This window comes from Pterocles gutturalis, unplaced genomic scaffold (assembly GCF_000699245.1).
Source record: "Pterocles gutturalis isolate BGI_N339 unplaced genomic scaffold, ASM69924v1 scaffold3994, whole genome shotgun sequence".
Taxonomy (NCBI): domain Eukaryota; kingdom Metazoa; phylum Chordata; class Aves; order Pterocliformes; family Pteroclidae; genus Pterocles; species Pterocles gutturalis.
Window position 1 is genome coordinate 61,495 of NW_010133002.1, and position 12,199 is coordinate 73,693.

The following is a 12,199-nucleotide window of genomic DNA, read 5'->3' on the forward strand; positions in this document are numbered from 1 at the left end:
GTAGGTTTCAGTTGCTCTGTGAGAAGCTCTGAAGGGTCCCGCCCACGGCAGCACCATCAGGTCCTCTGAGACCTGCTCGAGGCAAAGGCCATTCCCATAAAGGCATTTTCCTTCCATTTTGTCTCTACATCTGCTTAGAGCTCTCCTACGTGTCTCTGTTATCTGCACGTACGTCTTTTGGCAGGATTTGAGGGAGAAGATATTCTTCACCACAAATCTAAACTAGTTCTGTAAGCTATGCCACTCCCAGTACGTGGCTAGAGGTAGGTCTGTACACAAAGATTTACCCCAGTGACATCCAGGAAAAAAAGATCAGCATTTGCATCACTTCTCACTGGTTGACAAAATGTCCTGTACTGGCCCTGAGGACCACATCTTTAAGTGTAGTTAACAGTTTTTTAGTAGTTAGCAGAACTTTTCATGCTGAAGTTTGAAGGTGATCTGAACTTTCACTGTATGTGATTTGTTAGTCCTATTGGCCCAAAGTCTAAGGAGTGATGCAATGCACTGGCAGCATCTTTTGTAGAATAATATTAAGAAAAAGCTGAGGTTCCCTAATGATTTATGAACAGAATATGGTCAGAATTAGCACCAACCTGGTGAAGATACTGTTCCATTTTTGAGATTTTTGTGCTGCTCCCAGTTTCTTGGATTTACCGTGAGTTATATCTTTTTCAATCCAAATATACAGAAATAAGGAGGTAGGATCCAAAAATGTAAGCCAGAAAGAATCTGTGGAAGTTTGGGAAACTTGAAACCAGGCTGTCAGAAAGGAATGAGGGAGGCATGCAAAAAGTACAAAAGAATTAATATTACACCTGCAGGCAGAACTATGTTCAAAAGTACAGAACATTTTCTGTAAATAATTTAGTGCTATTGAAATGTTGACTAGAAGGAACAACATATAAAGCCAGTCCTGAGACAGTCATTGCATTATGAGTGAGATGTCCTTCTGTCACCAAACTTTCTTTTCCCCTATTCCCTCTTTTTTTCCTGTCTCCCCACACCCAGCTTTACTGTAGAATCTATTTTATGAAGAGAAAACACATTTTGAAGAAAGCCTTGCTTATAGTCACTTGTCAGCCTGGTATGTATGTAGTTACTGGTCCACAGTTTTGTGTGTCAGTAAGATGGCTAGCAGTGCCAGAGAAGTAAAAAAGTGGTACCTGAAAAGATGATGTGCTAAATTTGCATTGGTTAAATTGGTGATGTCCTGGTGAGTTCAAAGAGATATGGACTTGGTAGGGAGCAAGACATGCTAACAAAATGAAGTGAAGAATGAAGTAGAAGTGGCAGCTATCTCAAAAGCAGGTGAGAAGTGAAAAATAAATATCTAAAAACTATAGAGAAAAGGGGTTCTCAGAAGTCTGTTCCTGGAAGGCAAAGGGAAAACAAGAACAAAATTATTTTCAATGAAAATCCTCGTTACATTTAACAAAATGGCCACAATTTGTAAGTATGCAGCTTGTTTACAAAGACATTGTAGTCTTCACTTTGATAATTTCTTCTGTAGAAGGAAAGGCTGCACTGGATAATTTTCAACCCATTTGCTTTTTCTCTTCCACCAAACAAAAGGATTGAGAAAGCACTGATTAACAGAAGGCCAGAAATGGAAAAGATATCAGAAAAAAGCAATGCCAGGACACCTCAGGGGAAACCCTGAATCTTGTCCCTCTTCACACACTTTCTCAGGAAGATACAATTTTCATACTGCAAGTGATTATGAGGACCAGTCGTCATCTAAAGGAAACTTCTTCATTAAAATCCTTTTGTCTTGTAATTTCTCCATTTGCAAATATGTGGGATTTTTTTTTTCCACCAAACAAGTCCATCACCTTTCCCATGCTTGAAAGGGAAGCTCCAACAAAGAGTGCTTGCAGTTTCATTATTTGGCTCAGTTATTTGTCAGATGTGAGTGAGGCCGTGTTTTGGCTAGCCTATATGCTCCAATGTAATATTAAACCAAATAAAAAATTAAATGTGGTCTAAGTGCAGACCCGCAGCTAAGAGAAGTATTTTATGAAAAAAAAGGAAAAATCTTGAAATTTTATCTTCACTCTTGAGATAAAATAAATTATTTATGCCAAAACCATAAATTGAGCTCAATGTTCTGTTACAAATATGACAAAAATCCACTATTCTTTAATTAATCTCCAACAACACTCAAGATACTTTACCTTCAACATAACATTGCAATGTTTGGAAGGGCTGCCTTTAAGTGACTCTGACCTCTGTTTACAATCCTCCTCCTGAGAATTACAATCTATCTGTAGACCTTGTTTCCGTGTGTCCCAATATATAATAATATCTAGAAAATTATTCCACCAAACATCCTTAAATGGCAAAATTGCCGTTTCTGGCTGACAGTTCACCAAAGCAGATGAATTATTAACTATTAACTCATCCACAACTGCCAAATGACAGATTAGCTGCTGGTACAGTTACAGCCTGATTGACCACTGCATAAAATGAAAAGCATTGCTGCATGAAAACATTTGGTAATTGATTTATTTTTTCTCTATATGCCAAAAGATGGTTTTGGAAGGTAGATAATATGTTTATCATTGTGACTCCAAAGTCTGCTTGCAAGATTAATTGCTCTCTTCCCTCTTTATCGTTGCTATATTTATGAAAATGTACTTTACATGATTTTATGACTTTATTTGTTCAGTTGTTTTATAGAATAGATATCATAAAGCACTATCCTGAAGATATCAGAACCCATATGAGGAATCTCAACAAAAAAATCTAACTGCTGGAGTCACTTGATGGTGGAGATCTCTGACACAAAGTCTGTTCTTTACTGGAGGACACGCTTTTAGTAACAATTTGCAGCTAATGTAAAAGCTGTAAGAATATTTTTTTGAAAAATACATTTTTTCGTTTACTGTTTGCAACACTGGGTCCATATAGTTCCACAAAAGACCTGTTTTAGTTTGGGGTTTTTTTGGAAGATCCTGCTTGATTGAATGAGCTTTGCATCAGGCCTCAGTTCTGTCCTAGATAAAACTCATCAGAATTTTTCTGATAGACCAGTTAGGAGGAACCAAGAGGTTATCTGAACCTTGAGGTGCACAGATAATCGTGAAAATAATTTCTGGCTTGTTTATAGAAAGGATGCAATAGTTACCCTTGCAAACCCTGCAATTGTTTGAAAATTCTCTAAACTATCCCTCAAATAGGATTTGTTGAGTTTCTTGGAGCTGCTCTGGGATAATATGCGTTCTTCACTTGTAACCCATCACCTGTGACCAATTCACCCACTTGTGAGTAGCACAACCATCTTCAACTAATTCCAGTAGAAATTTGAAACTGTTACAGCATGACAACATTAATTTCTTTCTTTCTCTGCATATGTATTGACAATAATAAATAAGCAAATAAATAGGATTGTAACTAGGATTTCATCTGTATATATGCATACATGGCACATATTTAAATATTTCTGAAAGAAACACAAAAGACAGATGCATGCTTGGCCTAGAAAACAAAAGAGTAGGTAAAGAAATACTTTTTAGCGTGTATGAAAAATAGGTACCATTTATATAAGCTAAATTCCATGTACCTGTATTTGTCCTCATATGTAAACATATGCATGATTGTATACATATATGAATGTCAGGACTTAAAGAGAGGAACAAAACAGTGTAAACTAACATCTATTTGGAACAATATTCAATGTCTTCTTAGTGCAGTCTAACAGGAATGGAATGATGTTGAGACAGGCCTTTTGTTTAAAAGGCTTTTTTAGCTGTTTAAAATTCAGGCAAGAGAAAGCTCAGACCTGTCTGGGTTTGTAGCATTTTGCCTCCACAGGTAATGACTGTAGCAAAACTTTGTGAAAGCTGTGGTTGAAATAGTTGTTCATAGCAGAAATAAAATATACAAAAGTTATTACATTTCAAAGCAGCTGTGATTAGCCATAAGAAATAAGGTTAGCAACTATTTCAGACACGAATATCTTAAAACACCTCTAGCAAGAACTGAACTGTGGCCATCTGATACAAACTTCTAATTTGTCAACACAGTGTTAGCTTGGAAATCAAGCTAGAAATTACTCTAGGTTTAAGCAAACATTGTTCAGAATTTAATCTTGCATTTGCTATGGTTAACTGTTATTTGTCTTCCCCAGGGAAATGTAGATTGCCATGTCATTATTAGCTGTCCTCCCTCTGCCTCCTCTCCCCTTCCCTCCACTTGCTTCCATTTAAATGGTACCAAACCTGGGGAAACAAAGATCATCCTTAACTTCCTTGAAGAAGGAAGTGAGAATGTGAGAAGTCTTTCAAAACATAAGCTGTAAAGAAGAAATTATTATGTTCATATAGAACATATTTAGCAAAGAAGGACTTGGTTTCCACTTGTGCTTTTCCTTAAGCTAAATGCAGGGAAGCATACAGAAGACATTTAGAGACTCTCCATATATCCTGAAGTCCTGTCTAGACTTCTTGTCACATTTACATTTTTTTTGTCAATGAAGTACGTATCCCCGGTGGGTTGGGGGCCAATTTGCACCCCTGAATTTTGCCTAGGTACCCTAACTGTCTTGCAAGAGGGTCACCCTCCTTCTAGGCCTCCCTGCCTGCCTGAGTCTGTGCTCCTGGGATCACAATTTTCAACTCAAAGGATAAAAATGCCTCTGCTTCTGGATACCCTATTCAACAGGGACCTCCTACTCTGAACTAGCACGCTCTTTGAGGGGGGTGTTTTCCAACCTGGTGGGGCTCGACTAAGATCCAGGTGTCGCAGTCCCTGGATGTACTCTAACCTTTAGGCCATTGTACAAGAAGTAGGCATCAATCAGTTTCTTCAGGGAAAGTGCCTACAGGTAGTGAACTCAAACCCATCTAGAAGCGCTACATGCTCTCTGAGCAAGCACAGAATTTAGAAAGACTTGTTAATAATTTTCAAATGGAGCTAAGTGGAAAATAGTCACTTAGGTGAGCAGCCACACTTTGGACACATACACTTTCAGTTATCTAATGTGCTGGGGAGCTTCCAACAGAAGCTTCCAACGTGTCCTATTTCAGATACTTTGATGCACAAGAGTATGAGAGTGGTCTGACTGGGTCACACCACAGGTCCATCCAGCTCAGAGTGCTATTCTCAAAAAAAGTCAAAATGAGGATGCCTAGGGAAAGGTCTAAGTGATGCTACTCAAGAATGTTCATCCAGGATTCAACCGTTTGTGCCTCATTGGCTTTTTGAACCAGTTGTCTTACATACAGTAATTCTCAGTGGATTTTTCTTACATTAATTTTTCTGGTAGCCTTTTGAAATCATGTAAGCTTTCAGGATCTGAAACACCCTGTGATAAGGAATTCCACAGCTTAACTGCGTGTTGACACAGATGGGTGAGGGCCAGCTTGTTTGAATCTCCCTCTTGGACCTCAATTACGCTCTGGGAACTTAAGTGCTATTTACAGTTTACTCTTGGTCCCCTGAACTGGTTACTTGGTTGAACAAAATCTGAAACCAAATACCTGCCAGTGCCACTGAAGCTTAAATTTGTTGTCATTACATTTAAGGTATTTTTCTGGGGTGACATCACTGTGCTGTGCCACGACTGAAGTTTTCAAACTGGACACTTATTAGACCTGTTCACCCTGCCTTTTGCAGTGTGCTTTATTTGTTCCTTCATATTAAGTGCATTTCCCTTTGCTAATCCTTGCACTTTTTTTTTTTTTTTAATCAACAGAAATAACATGTACTAATGACAAGTACAATGGGAAGAATAAGAATTTTACATTTTAAAAAATCCAATCAGACTAAGCTGAGGTAAGGTTTTAGGACACTGATATCCAATTTCCCTGCTTAGTGGGAAATAAAAATTCTGTTCAGATCTTGGACAAGGAACAGCAAGGAAAGATATTAAGTATCACATTACTTCTTTTTGATGGAGGAATGGAAGTAAAAGTATTGTTGGTAGCAGTTTGGATCTTTACCTCACACTGAGCAATGAAAAATCAAAAGACAGAAAAAAATCTGATTTGTATTGCAAACATTTTGGTTTTATCTTTATTATCTGTCTGCAAACCATCCATTTGCTTGACTATAACTTGCAGGTCATTTTCTTGCCATGGTACATGCTATTCTCCCTGTGGTATTACAGATAGGCAAAGCAGATAAACAGAGGAAGCAAATGAACAGTCTTCAGTGTGATAAATGCAATTTATAATTAACATGGACAGGGAAAAGATTCTAAGCAGAGGCTTAGAAAAATTACAAGTCCTGATGTTCAACTTGTTTCTAAATTCGTCTGTGAACCACTGACAAAATAGAATGAGAAAAGTCTTTGTGAAGTAAATTATATATTATTACACAAAATAATAGGAACATGCAGTGCTGTAACTATGAATTAGGCATCCGTGGTTGACTTTTGCATCATATAAACATACTAGTCAATGCAATGCTGAAAACACAGGAATTCAGTAAGCAGTGTCCCTTGTCCAGCTATTAGGGACTCCCAAAGCTCCTTGGTATAAAGGACCCACATGGAACTACTCATGAGTAAGGCAAACTGCCAGAGCGAGCTATATATGGTGAGTAATAATATATTAGTCAGAAATTGAGAGTATAAAAATATAAGAAGCAGAATTAAAGCTCACGGATTCAATTAGGTTTTTCTGTTGGATTTGTTGGCATTGAATCATGACAGGAAAGAAAGACTTGCTTAATGTACGTCTAAAATTATACATACAGCACATTTTTATTAGCCACGCTACTAGCACATTGCATCTGTTGAGTGAAGGCCTAACAGAGAATTTCTGATATTGCATTTGGTAATTTTTGAGATGGGAATTTTTCCTCTAAAACCTCATGAAATTTCAAGGATGCTTCAGTGCTGACAATACCCCAGGGTTTCTTTTTCCCCTTGCACAGTGTGGATACATGCTTAGGGAGATGATCATCCTGCTTACAAGTTTGGTTTGGTTGTCAGCAGCAGACATTGAGCTTTTTTCATTAGAACATTAATCCATAAAGACTCAAAATTACTTCCAAGTTACTGCTGAGCCAGAAGAAAATAAATTCATTTTGATGGAGTGCCACTCACTTTCTCCATTTACTCAGACAGCCTCTTTCTGTGCTAATTTCTATAACTATGATATTAATGTTCAAGTCATGAAAAACTCTCCAAATTCCATTAAAACCAGCTAAGTTAAATTAAGCCCATAAAATGAGCAGTTCTCATTTCTCTTGTTTATTACACTGGATCCTAGCACAGACAGATAATTAAAGACAATTCTTTCCTCCATGTTCCTTGGTGTCTTGATTAAGGCTGTTCTCAACAGTCTGACATTCCACTAAATACGTCTTCTATTCTTTTCCCCTTTTGCTGTAAATTTAAGTCTTTCAATTAGTACAGAGGGCTGGTGAGACATGGACCATTTACCTCGTGTATTCATTTCTCTTCTTAGGAGGTGGACCATATTGCCTTCCATAAATGATAGTTTCTGCAGAAGAAACCTTTCTCTATACCATACGTGTCTTGCCAGTACTTCTGCCTGCTTGCTCCTCTTACAACTAGTGAATGGCAGCAATGGGAGGTGCAGATCAGCAACAAGAAGATACCATGAAGCTTAGTAGTAGGATTCCTAGTAGTGCTACAGTCCAAGGATAACCCAAGGAATCTGCCGTCATCTACAGAGTTCCTTCATCATTTAAGTTAGCCCAGAGATCTTTCCTGCTCCTGGAGAATCCAGTTGTTAGGATGTCCAGCCTTCTAGTAATCTTCCCCCAGGCACTTAATTCTTCATTCTTAGAGGTTTAGAAAAGAATATGATAATCTCCGAGTTCTAATGGATTATGATACTCAGGATCAGTGTGGAGTACGGAGTTTTTCATTGTCTTTTATAGCACTGACATGTTATAAAAGCATAGTACCCAGCTCCAAAGCTTCAAAATCATGTATGGAATGCTATTTTGTGTACATTTTAAAGGTCATTCCAAGAAAACAGTCATATGAATGTAATGACTAGTTGACCTCCCCACAAATTTGGATTGCTGTGAGGCAAAAGATAGGGTATGATTTTAGAATAGAGAATTCTTCATTTGTAAATGCTCATCAAATCAAGTAGATTTGAAAATGAATTAAATTCATGAAACAAATACAGCTCTGAGTGTACAGTCATTACACACAGCCATCTCATAGACATCTTAGTGATGTAATATATTTTGTATTTAATAACCTGTGTTTTATACCAAAAGTTGTTAGGAAAGTAGTGGACATCAACAGTATAAAAAAGCAGAAATTAAACAACTTTTTATATATTATACATGGACTAAGTCTTTGGTCACAATAATATAACCTTGATTAATTTATAATAAAATTAAGAATAACATTTACTCACTCCCAAAAGTTTGCTAAATCATCTAAATATACATTTGAGTAACATGGCTAACCAGACAGACATGCATTAAGTGAACCAGAACTAAAAATTATTTAAATACAGTTTTGTTGCTGTCCCAAAATTCCTGAGGAATACTTCTGCCCACCAGCAGGCATGTACGTGGAAAAAGTGCTTCTGATATACTAAACCTAACGTTTTCCTTTTAGACAGCACAAATGTCCCTAATGTAAAAATCTGACCCCTTAATAAATTACAAATTATGTAAACTCTGCAAAATGCTTTTTATAGGCAAGAACTAGTCCTGACAAAAAGCTTCTGTGACTAGGTTAACATGTATCTCTATTGTTTCCTCGATCAAGAAGAAGATCAGCCCAGGAAAGAGTCCCTGGCACCTTCACTGAAAACTAGAAATTAAGAAACCTGGTAAATTCAAGAGACATTTGCTTTTAAAATTATGGTTTATGTCTTTTATCTCAGCCAGTCCAAGCTTGTTTCAGGATGATCAGTAACTGTATATTTTCCAGTGCGTTGGAGTAGGCAAGGATTTTAAATTTGCTAGTCAATGCACAGTCAATCCTGTTACAGCAAAGAGATTAGCCTCAGACAAACACAGACACCTGGGAAAATTTATACTAGTGCCCTCTTAGGTTTTGTACTTCTTGCCCTGGATAGTGAAAGAAAATAATTCAGGTGTAGAATGCTACTTTTGCAGGCTAATTTTGCAATTCCTTGCTATAGTCTTTATTCATAGAAGCCATCTCATCAGCAGCACTAGTGGGACTATTTCCTTGATTAAAGCCTTCTCCAGCTTCTGATAGATGAAGATCCAGAGACATCATTAAAGATTACTTCTATTACTTTCAAATCCAGCTCTTAAAAAAAAAAAAAAAAAAAAAAAAAAAAGAGTTGGACAAAAGAATCTGATTACACACTGAGACTATTTTAACATCATAAACATACAGGCAGAAATGAGTTACTTCTGTCTCTGCTTCAAGTATACAAGAACTTGTGTTGCTTCATTATAGGCTGGTAAGAAATTGTGTGAACACAGGTAAAAGCCATTCTGAACCTGAGCTAATAAGCCTTGCTCAGCAGAAAATATGTTACCTGAGAACTAAGGCTACACTACACATGTTCACATAGCTTCTGTACAGGTTATCATGTATAATTGATCTTAAGCCTTTTGGGATTATCTCTTCCCAGTGCATTTTTTTTTTTTAGAAAATACAAGGTACAGAGGATGGGGGACTGTACCATCCAAAGAGGAATGTGTTATAAATAACACTGGAGTAGGCAGCCTGTTAAACAAAGACCCTTAGTGCCCGAGTGTTGCAAACCCAGCTCTCCTCTTTCATGGCTTCTGCTCAAGCATTGTGGCGGTTCTGAAGCGGGTTCCCTACCCCAAGTCTGGAACAAACGTGAGTGGAGTCTGATCTTGTCTGCCCTTTTGAAGTGACATAAGCAGCCCCAGAGACATCTGTCTGGCCCCAAGGAGTAGTGGTCTTGAGTAGCCGCAGGTTTTCTCTACACTGTCTCAGCTGTGCAGCATACCTGAAGTCTACACAGCACAACACAGAGTTCGGGGTGAGGGGTGAAAAACCAGAATACCAAATTCTGCATGATATCAACAGAGGATCTGGATAAACCGGCTTCTATCTAATTTGCATTGCTTCAAATCCATTTCTACATCTGCATTCGCTCCCATAATGTCTCCTCACACTGAGTTCCCACTCAGAAGTTCAAGGAGCTTTTGCTGGATGTTAAACAGTCTGGGAAATCATTGCAAAAATAATTTGCAAAAGTAATCAGGCAAATGTTTAGAAAAAAAATGATTGCTTATAACCTCTTCTGTTCAAGCAAATGATTTTATTGGTGGATATTTTCAAACAGAAAAGCCGAAGTACAGGCTGATAGTCATAAACAGTGTGCAGACTACGAGTTCCAAAACAGGAGCCTGGATCTAAGCATAGACCTCAGCCAGTCGGAATGGAAGAGTACTATATGACCTATTTCTCCCCCTCCACATAATCAAAACAACGCAAATTTGTCTTTTTGAATACATGACAATCACAACACACTAATTGCAACTAATCTACAGGACAAGAATTATTCAGAAAAACTACAAGGTAGAGTTTCCAAAATCCATGTATTTGAGAAAGGTTCCACTTGTACATTTTAAACTGAAAAAGTACAGATGCTAAAAAATACATAGTGCTGCGCAAATAAACTCCTAAACTTGCGCATTAGGGCTCATTTCTTCCTTTCTTTCTTTCTTTCTTTCTTTCTTTCTTTCTGTCTTTCATTCTGTCTTCCTTTCTTCCTTTCTTCCTTCCTTTCCTTCCTTTCTCTTTCTCTCTTTCTCTCTCCCTTTCTCCTTTTCTCCTTTCCTTCCTTCCTTCCTTCCTTCCTTCCTCCCTTCTCCCTTCCTCTCTTCCTTCCTTTTTAAGAAAGACAAATAAAAACAAAACACTCAATAGAATGTGCTTTCATCCAGCATTCGAGAAAATGGATTCAAATCCTCATATATGCTACAGGCTTTATCCCAGGTGTGTTACTTTCTAGGTAAGTAATATACATTATAGCATGGATTAATTTCCATTTTTAATAAATCGCACACTATGGACCTGGTAAACATTTTTTTTGTGGAAAAATACATTGTCAAAAGTTCCCAGACAGTTCTAATTGTAAGTTTGTTTCTGGAAAGGGAAAAATGAAAGGGAGGAAATGTAACCATATTTGTTGGGCAAATCACACGCTAAATGCATCCTTCTGGTGGAACAAACAGATGTGGAATGACAGGCAGAGTCATCCAAAAAATCAGTCTTTGAGTTGTCAGCAGGAGATTTATGTTCTAGTCCTGGCTTTGTCACTGACTGGTTTGAGCTTCACTTTCCAGCTCTTTGCCTTTTTGTATCCCTTATGTGTCTTACTTATTTAATTTACAAAAACTTTGTCATAACAGCATTCTCTTAAAATCTGTAGCTGTTCTGTGAAACCCTGGACATTCCATGGTAGCACTGCTTGCGCATCGGCAATGTCAAGCTGTAGGGACTTCTCAGCCTAGATCTGAGCAGGCAAAGGTAGGAAGAGTTGATGCAGCAGTGGGAATAAGAGCTTCCTACAAGCAGTTTTTAAGAGCCAGTTCTACCAAACCAGGCTGAGCAGCTTCCAGCACAGCTCTCAGCCTCTAGTTGCAAGTGCAACCCTCCTATTCATCTCCATTGTCCAGGGAGTTCTCTTTCTGCTTGTATAAATTTAGAGCTTTGACATTAAAAGGATGGGTCTTTTCTCACCCTCTGGAACATTTCCAGTTAGGGACTGATACTGTTACTATTTACAACCAAAAGAACTGCTTCAATGCCACGGAGATATACCAGCATAAGCCAATGTCAGTGTGATAAAATCAATCCCCAGTGCAAAACATCAAACCTTTGAAACACTAGTACTTGACAGATTGGTTGTTGGTGTTTTTTTCCACTTGGCTGTATGGAGCTTAGGCATTAGGTCAAATTCTGCTCTTATAACACTACGAGTCTGGGAGACGTAAAGTTAATATCAAAGACAGCTGACTCTAGCACTGTGCCCACACCATTTATTAATAAATATATTGCACATATTGCTAAATGCATAACTTATTCTCAGTGCTAAAATGACATATGGTATCTTTATAAAATTATAAATAATTGTTCTTCAGTAATGCATTAACAGCTATGCCTATGTTTTATGGAAACTTCTTTTGTGTAAAAAGGGTTGTTAGATTGTGACACCAGGTTTTATTTCTTCCTCTTTTTTTCATTTCATTTTTAGCCATTTAGGAGGGATTTTTTTCTATTTTTAGTTGCCTTGAC